Source organism: Trachurus trachurus, assembly GCF_905171665.1.
Source record: "Trachurus trachurus genome assembly, chromosome: 5".
NCBI lineage: Eukaryota > Metazoa > Chordata > Actinopteri > Carangiformes > Carangidae > Trachurus > Trachurus trachurus.
In genome coordinates this window covers 29,999,692-30,009,835 of record NC_139896.1, presented here as the reverse complement: position 1 = coordinate 30,009,835, position 10,144 = coordinate 29,999,692, and positions in this window count along the sequence as shown.

Here is a 10,144-nt window from a genome sequence, read left to right as displayed (position 1 = left end):
TGAGATACAACAAACACAGCTGCTGCTGGTAACTACAAACTAACAACTGAAGAACATTTAAAAAGCTGAACGTGATACTGACATTGAGCTGTTTGATAGGACTGCTGAAGTCTATCTATTCTACTGTAACATTTTAAACAAAAACTCATAAAACAACATTGTCAGCCTGACAGCCAGTGCAGCAGATAACACTGTGGTTAGTGTTCAGCTGGAAATACACAGACTTACACAGCTAACAGCTCAGCTCTGCAGAGCAGGCCTGCCCTCACTCTCTCATTTTGGTCAATACTTACAGTTTTTTATTGCTCTGCTAGATTATTATAACCAACTAAATAACAGTTTGCAGAAGTAAATGTGTTACATGACGTGAGCAGCAGCATGAACTCCCCTGGCTGATGGCATCTGGGGCAGCACTGGATTGGATCAGCTGGAGAATGGGACAAACAGCAGCCAAACAAACACAATTCAGACAGAATTTTCTATGTCAAACACAGTGATGCTGTGGTGGAGCCAAACCCCCATATTGTCCCACTATAGCTCCACCCATGACAGGTGGTGGCATACAATGCACAAAGTGTGGCCAGGCAGTGCACAACTTTGGCATTGTTGTGAAGAGAAGACGTGCTTTGTGGTGTCGTTGTTATACTATTATTTACTTCATTATTTATTTATCGTCATTTTAGTTTGGTTCAATATGTGAAATGCGATGTCTTTTTGAAAAATGTAGTAACCACAATTATTGCACTGTCTTTGTCAATATTATTGGGTGTGTTGTATGTGTTTAATATGTTTAAAAATCAACAAAAATAAATTAATAAAAAAAATTGAAAAAAAAGTGTGGCCAGGCAGACGGTGGGGTTTAAGAAAGGAACACTGCTGTTATCTCGCTCCGCGCAATTAGACTCATTAGCATTAATTAGTGCCTTGGTGAGGCACCGCATCCAAAGTTCAACATGCTTGCAAAATCAAAACATGAATCGAAATGCCAGGAAAAATCTGGCCCTCGCTGCATTCCCCGGCTAATCAGCAGTGATAATGTTTTGCTAAACTGCAATCTCGTCTGTGAATATTAATGAAGGCACTGAGGGACCTAAGTGGAGTGATGAGGGAGTGCTCGTGGTTCCTATCTGAAAAGTGGCCAAACCGTCGAGACAGATTGTTACACCACTCAGCTCCCTCTTTGGCGCTCTTTGTTTTCCTCAGTGGCTCTTCAGCGTGAAACCGTGTGTGGCTGCGTTTTTGTGAAAGCAGAGAGGTTTTGTCAACAAACCGCCATTTTTTTTTCATGAAACACACAAATGAGCACCATCAGAGCACACCTCTCTGCATAGAGAAGCCTTTCCTTCGTGCAGGTTTGAGTGTCCCCTGGATGATTAGGAGCGATATCTCTGAAGGGCATCAGAAGCGTTTACAGCCCCATGTACCCTTTGTGAATCGATAATGACATGAAGACCCTGGGCAGGTTAATGGTGTGTGAACGGACCGTTATGTATAAAATCCAGATTGTTACTTGTAGAAATGGTGCATAGATCACATCGGAGTATTGAAGTCTGACTGCTGTGGCTGATCCGAGCCTGGTCTGTGACCCTTGTCGAGATGCACGTCAAATAAGCAGAATCAATCACGGAGACGGCGCTTGGCCATTACAGACCAAATGAGATGACCCAACGCAGTCAAGCCCTGTGGCTCTGCCTTGATTTAACAACATATTATAAAAACACTGATGACAGTATGGATGTGTTCTGAAGCCACCGTCCCCTCTTAAGTAATCATAACGATAAACCATTGTGGAAAAAAAATGGCGAAGGCACCCTGAGAGCCACACCGAGGGGGCGATTGCAGCTGGCTTCTCGTGGCTAACCAGCTGTGGTTTGGTTTCTGGCGGGGGCATCCCCAGCTGATGGGACATGCAACCCCTTGGAGGTGAAATTTATTGGTATGGATTTTCTGCTGCTACTGGTGCATTGAATCAGTGTGACCAAGCAGGCGGGCAGAGGGAAATGGGGCTGTTCTGAGAGTGAATTATACGCAGTCACACACTCAATTTACCCCTGCAAACCTAGTTAGTGTGGGAGCAGACAAGGAGGCATACACATGCTGCGGGGTGGCACGTATGTACGCCGACACGCGTGCGTCCGCAAACACACGCACTCCACATTAGTTAACAGGATTAAGGACATTAAATCAAGGCAAAAATTTAATCCCATTTCTCATTTGTGCAATAAAATGAAATGATACACTGTTTCAGGCAATGACGCGAAATATTTCACTACTCTGAAGAGCAGAATATGAATATGTTAAAAAAATGAAATGGAACATGAAAAAACAGCATTTTCAAAGGCATCCATGCTTTACTGATTAAAATATACGTACGTATCCGTTTATCAGTTTGTGTCATTAATTTCCAGTGAGAGGAAATACTCGTCATGCATATGAAGTCCTCACCATATAAGGCAGCTCACCATATAATTGACCATGTTACAGCCGGCAGCCTCACAGACAGACAGTGGAGAACTAGGTTGCCAGGCTGTTGTGTTTGATCTGGGTGACTGAGTTGAAACCTCTTAATGCCAGTTCATATAAAATATTCATCTTCATTTCGCAGGCCATGAATCATCAAGGTGTTTCTGGCCCTCCGCCCCCCCACCACCCCCACTCCTGTCCTGTGGCAGAGCAGACAGCTGTTTGAAATTAGACACCAGATTGTGTTACTTAAACCGCTAGCAGGAGTGATGCTAATCGCTCCCTAACCCGGGCGAGCAATCTGTTAGCGTGCTGAATCATGGGAATGTGATCATGGGTGTGCACTTGTTGTATTTAAAGCCTGGCGTCCCTCCCAAACTAAGACTCGCTCTAAAGCATACATACACTGATGCTACTGTATTACACAGAACTGAATACACATTTGCGTTATGCACGGCTGACAGAAGGCAGTTTTTTAATAGCAGTCTTGCGCAAAACTATCTCAAACTCAGTCTGTTTAGAGGTAAACACTAACATCAGCATGCTGACATGCTGTCATACTGATTCTGTGTAAACCATCACATTTTAGTGTGCTAGCATCATTATTGCTAATAAGCCCTGAACACAAATAACAGATGGGAATGTCTTTGTTTTTATGTTGTCATCAGATATCTGACCTGGATCAAATGCCACAATAATACATCCATTAGTTATGTATATATTTCCATTAATTTCAATTTTTATCTTAAAGAAGAAGTGCCGTTTTTTTTACAACCTGGACCTTATTTCTGGCATAAAATACGGTCGTTTACTCACCCATATAACTTTGGTGTCATTCGGAGTCCGTCGGATAATATTGAGATCCATTCGAGAGCCGTATATCCATATAGTGAGAGTGATTGGGGCACCGAAATACAGCCTCTAAATAACGCATTATCGTTAATTTCACCAATATTTTGTTATGATTCACTAGTGCTATTCCACATGAACACCACCAGTTACCATCTACTCACAGACGTGCAGCAGTTTGTTATTCTCTGGCCAGCTGTTCCTCTCTCTGCCTCCACATCCTCCTTTCAAAGAGCTCCTCATCCGTATACTCTCAAAACAGTAAGGACATCCATTATATTCAAAGTCGTTATCCACAACCTTAAAATCTGACAAATATTCAGTCATGTTGCACAAAACTAGCAGTAGCAAATCCTAGGTTATAAACTTCTCCTTTATTGATGTTAGTGGAAGAGTTAGCTGATTACCAGTTTGTTGGTTTTAATTCATTGTTTCTGAACTGATTGTCCCCCCAAAAATGTGTATCTGTCCATTCAGGAGATTTTGCAATATTTTAATGGCTCAAAAAAAAAAAAGATCTGTAAAAGAGAGAATCTCTGATCACCATCATTGATGGGTTTTATCCTCTGGACAATATCAGATGTGTCTGATATGACCACTCTCCCTGCTGATCTTTCTGTACTAACATAGATGTGCTTCTTTATGTAACATGTCTTAATGAGCATTTTTTTTTTAGAATATGTTCACTGCTTTAATTCACATCTATTTAATTAGGTCATTATGTTGTGGAGCTACTGTTGTGGTAATTGTGGTTTACATAGTGGTTCCTCTTTAGATTGGTTGTTGCAGCCTGCAGGTTTTGTCTAAGGATATTGTTGATGTTGTTACATGTTTTAAGCAGACAAAAAACCAGGAGGGACTGTGCTTTCTCAGTGGTAGCTCCTAAACTGTGGAATGAGCTATCCACCCAAGACAAAATAACCCCCACCCTACTCGTTTTAAAACTCATTTTTACTCCTTGGCTTTTAATACAGCCTGAGAGTTGCGTGGTCTCTGTTGGTCTTTTATTGTATTTTTATATTTCTTTGTGTTAGGCTATATCTCATATTATGTTTTTCTTGCTCGCGTGCTTTTATATGCTTTTAATTTACTGTATTCTAACCTTAACTTTATTTATTTTACTGTTTTGTATCTGTTGTGCAGCACTTAGGTAACCTTGTTGTTTTTAAAACATGCTATATAAATAAAGTGGATTGGATTGGATTTTAAATTCCAGGGCTGAACTGTTGAATCTGAAATGTTAGTTCAGTGCTGACAGTGTGCATGAATTTAACCCATTCTTTTATTTTTGCATGAATTCATATTCTAAAAACGACCAGCAACCCAGTGGTTGTTCTTGTCAACAACCTCTAACTGTTTTAGATTTAACTGTTCTAGCTCTGGTAACTGGCGGTATTTGTTAAATTAGACTGTGGTGAGTTTTATTGACCTGGTGCTTTTTTGGGGGCATTTGTCTTTATTAACAGGACAGGGGAGTCAACAGGAACGGGTGGAGGAGGGGGGAGTACATGCAGTAGGCTAAAGGGCTTTGGGTCACATGGAGCTGAAAGCCTGTTATTCATCTCTCTAATTCTTACTTTGTTGCATTGGTCAGTTACATGAAGGATGTGATGGCAAATGATGATCCCCAGTAGTAGTATTTTAAAATCAGACGGCTGAAGCCCACAGACAATAGATGATGATAGATAGATAGATGGTCGTTTCCTCTCTGACACAGCAGGCGGAGAACACATTGTGATTAATTCTCCAACAAAGTGTTTTCCCGGAAGTAGTAAAAAAAACAACCCCAAAACTCTGCTGTGATTTCCTCCTCTTCATTAATGGTGTGTACGTGACCATGCGCCTTAATGCATCTTTTCATTTTCTGCACAGAGCTAAGCAGTTGTAATGCAAATCACAAAGCCACTCAGTCCCTCTAGTCTTCTTATCACTTTAGTCATCCTCTCATAATGACGTTTAAGAAGAAAATGAATAACTGTCCTGCACTGACAGCCGGTTTGGCAAGCGCTTATTCATAACAGATGAAAGGGATCGGAATGACACACCAGCTAATCAAAACTGGATATTAAGTATTGAACTGAAGGAGGGCCTTTCTCAAAAGTCAATTCTTATAAACCTCTTTAATGTTTGGTTACATGACTCAAACTCACATTAACCTTCAGCCCTGTGTCTCTCTGCAGCGTTCTCTGCTCACCCCGATTGTCACAGAACCCCGCTTCACGTCTAAATGTGTGTGCAAAACAGACGGCGTTTTAGCATTTGGTAAATGTGGCTTGTTTATCCTTCAAAAGAAACCATTAGTCAAACAAACAAAGAGCGGTATGTGAGCAGACGTTACTGGCAGAAGCATTAAAATCCACTGCAACTCTCTGCCAGGTTAGTAATTGCTCTTTTTATGCTGGTAATTATTTCCTCTAAGGTGCGCACTGTTGCACACTGCAATTATACATGTGCTGCTATCTCTGTGTGGAAGGGGGTGTGGGTGGAGAGATGTGGGAAGTATTGGAAAAAAATTGTACATTTTGTGTGCATGAAGGAGAGTGTGTGTGTGGCTGTGTGTGTGTAAGGGGGGGTTATGCAGTGAGAGAGAAAAGAAAAACTGAGGCTGCTGAGATCTGAATTGATGCACACTTTCTAACACAACAACAACAAAAAATCAAACAATAGTGTGATGTTGCTCTTTTTTTTTTTTAAACTATGTTTCTGTAAACCTGCCTTCAGTTCAGTCTACACCGCAGTAACACAACCACACTGAAAGGCAATGTACAGGAAAGGCAGCATGTAAGGCACGATAAGGCCAGCAGCCTTAGTCGTAATTCTGTTCCCTTCGTCCCCCTGTCCTCTGTCTCTCCCTCTGTCTCCTCCTCAGTCCGCTGCAGAGTGTGCGACCTGCAAGACCACGGTTAAAGGGATAGTTCACCCAAAATTCAAATTTCAATTATCTACTCACCCTCATGTCGACTAAGGGCTGGGAGAAGTGTCAGAGTCCTCCGTGCCTTCTCTGAGTTACAGCGGGGCTTCAATACAGATACATTACAGATGAGCACTATGGAGGTATTTGGATGTTTTTTTGGTGTGTCTTTTTGGACGAAGAAAAGTGAGCTCCGTTCGCAACCGTCATATGGACATGCAGTGCTGCACGGAGCCCTGCTGTAACTCAGAGAAGGCACGGAGGACTCTGAAACTTCTCCCAACCCTTAGTCGACATGAGGGTGAGTAGATAATGAGTGAAATTTGAATTTTGGGTGAACTATCCCTTTAAAAACAGACTCTCACAGATGAGCTCTATGGTGGGACACAGTGTTTCCTGGTGTTCTTCACACAGAGCTGGAGAACACACAGCAGAAATTCATATATAATCCTGTGAAACTGCAGAAACAGCAGCACTTGTTGATTTCAGTTTCTCTAAGGAGAAGACGCCCCATTTGCATATTATTCATTGAAATGTCGATATGCACCTCCTGTCCTTCCAGTGTGTTGTGCAAGTGCCTGAAAACATTTTTGTATAAATAAATGACCGTATCCAGTAGTGGAGAGAATAATAGACGCCCTGTAGCAAAACCAACATTACTAGTTAAAAAAAGGGTAAAAACAAATAGTACATTATGAACTCAGATTAAAAGTTAATTTTCCCTTTTAGAAAAGAGTGTTTTTGGAAATTATCTCCATGACTAACGTCCAGGCCAGAACAGGGTTCTAAATGGATGAAAGTGGCACAACTGGAGGCCATAAAATAAAGTGCACAAGCAAAGTAAAACGAAATTACGCTTATCTTCGTTGCCGAGTGACCCTTTACTGCAAATGGCTTGGCAGCTGCGTGTCTCCGACGGAAAATTGAGAACATTTTTGCTTTAATGGATTTGAATTCAACTGTGGTGAAACACACAACTTAAGTTAAAAGGTTACTTAAGTGAAAACAAAATCGCCATTGGCCAAATGTTCAAATCCCTAAAGCTGCACTATTAAATGACTGTGTGATGAGGACGGACATCACTCGTGGAGATGAACCCACAGATATTTTCCTGGGACTCTGCAGCTGGTGTTGGTGTCTTTGACATCATTGTTTTGGTTTCACAGCCTGCAGCTCCCCTGTTGGTTCACTATCAACCTCATCCACTGCAGGCTTCTTGTTAGATTGCAGCCCATGCAGCAGCTGCTTTTTTATTTTTTATTTTTAAGTATATTTTTGGGGCTTTTTTGCCTTTAATGGATAGGACAGTTGAGAGAAAGACAGGAAATGGGAGGCAGAGAGAGGCGGAATGACACGCAGGACTGTCTGCAGTGAGGACTATAGTCTCAACACATGGGGCGGGTGCTCTACCAACTGAGCTAAACACCGCCCCGATGCAGCAGCTGCTTACCAACATGTAAGGTTTTTTTCTTCTTTTTTTTTTTTTTAAATCAAATTTTAATCAACATTCAGCAGGTGTGGCTATAGGTCGTGTTACAGAATCATCCTTTTATACACAGTAAACTATTGCAATGCAAGCAGAGAATAATAATACAAAAGTAATCGGCAAAATGAACAAAAACATAAATGTAAAGGAAGTGTTTAAAAGAAAGGAAAGAAAAAAGAACAGAAAGCAACAACAACAAAAGGACATCATGTGATGGATAAACATGTTAGGTTTAAAGGATGCAGGTTTAAAATCAGTGAAACTAGCAGGATAACAGAGCAAAAACTCCTTTATGATGTGCCAGTGTTCTTGGCAGTGTAGATTATGGGCTGTATTGTTGTGTATAGTTACTGTATTGTAAGGTTACATAACAGGCTACTTTGTAATGAGTGCTGTCTGTGAGGTTGGCTCTCCCAGGAGCTGCTGGGTAATCTGAACACTGGTCACCAGCAGTAAATGTCAGAGCTATCAGTGAGTCTCTGGTGTGTTGTATGGGATGAATCCACACGTAACAGTCCTGAGGATTTGGGCCATTATCAGCAACTGCTTTTAGCTAGTGAGGGCTGAGGTCGGTGTTTTTCTCTCCTTCTCCACAGTTTATTGGGCTTATTGACAATATTGTGGAAACTGAACATGATCTAGACATGGGGAGGGGGGGGGGCACCGCTGTCCTTCAGGTCCAAAGAGGTTGTGGAGAAGGGCCTCTTCTTATGAGGGGGAGGTTTGGTCTGACGGCCTTCACACTTGCTGATAAGCAGAATGCGTTGCAATTTCAACCAGAGAGTTTTCAGAGCATTTTTATGCCAGCCTTCTCTGGCAGGGCAGCGCTCTCAATAATTGAAAAATTATCACAAATTACATTCCCTGCATATGGCACTCCAACGTCTATAAACAGATCAGTGTAGAAAACAAGGTTAAAGATTAGAGGGGAAAGTCTGTGGAAGGTCAGGTTGAGATGACATCCATGCAGTTACACCATCACCTTTTGTAGGCAACACTATAGCTGATTTAAAGGGATACTTCACCCAAAATCGATAATTCACCAATTGTCTACTCACCGTCATGCCAAGGAAGGGTTTGGAGAACTTTCAAAGTCATCAAAACGCTTTTGGAGTTCCAGGGGGGGTCCGGCTGGATTTTCCGATAGAGTTCACATTTGAATCGTCCAAAACACACACTATGAAACATCCAAATACCTTCATACTGCTTGTACTGACCCAAGTGTCCCGAAGCCGCCACATGAAAAAGTTGTTGTAGCTCCCAGTGGCTCTGTGGATGTTTGTGTACATGTACGAGATTTGCTGCAATATGTTAGTTTGTCGTTGTAAATCATTGGATGTATGATGTAAACACGGAAGAACATCTCGCAGCAAATCCATTGCCAGCCGGACCCCCCTCTGGAACTCCAAAAGCGTTTTCATAACTCCGAAAGTTCTCCACCCAAAATCGATAATTCACCAATTTTCTCCTCACCGTCATGCCAACGAAGGGTTTGAAGTATCCCTTTAAGAAAAGAGACTTTTTTTGGTGTAATGTGTGGTGCAGTGAGAGCTGGTGCTCAACTCAACTAGGAATCGCATGTTTACAGATCAGACCATATCTACGGTGGCCCTGAGAGCTCAATGGACTGCAGCAAAGAAAACAAAAAAACACACGGCACAAAAGCACGACACATTCAGAAAACAGTTTCATTAGTTTGATGGCACATGAGCTGCAAAGACTCACAACACAACACAAAAGTCTCTGGACCTGTCTGGGCTCTCAGATAACATTAGCACTGCATTTCCCAATTACAGCGCAGTAAATATTTGCAATGTCTGAATCATGCAGCATTAATATTAAAGCGCTCCAAACAAACATATCAACAGGTAGCCGTCTTTACAACTTCAAAAGTCAAAAAGCGATGAATGAGAGTGTGCCCCAGCCAGGTCCGTCACTTGTTTGTGTCCCCAGAAACACTTCCACTGTGTTGTGAGTTTGTGCAGCGCATGTGTTGTCAAGCTGTTTTTCAGAAGTTGCAGTGTGTGGAGCTCTCTGTACTAGGGCTGTCAATCTTCCCCCCAAATCAGGTTCGAATTTCTAACCCATCTTATGTTAAATATTCGACTAACATTCGAATTTTTAATTTTGTTTTTTTTGTTTTTTTTAACCTCATTATAGAGGGGAGGGGCGATGACGGTGGCGACAACGGTGGCGACAACGACACAGCAGAACGCAGAACAATCCTGCATTGGAGCTGTCCATGGTTACTTAACCAAAAGTCTCTTGAAGTGTTAAACAAAGAGAACTATGGACTGTGGAAGTTTGAATAGCAAAAATACAGAAGTTATCTTGACGTGAACCATATGTTGCGGTATATATTTATAAATAAAAAAAAAAAAAAAAAAAAAAAAAAAGGATAGTTGATTCGGTGGAAACCCGGCTTCACATGCGGG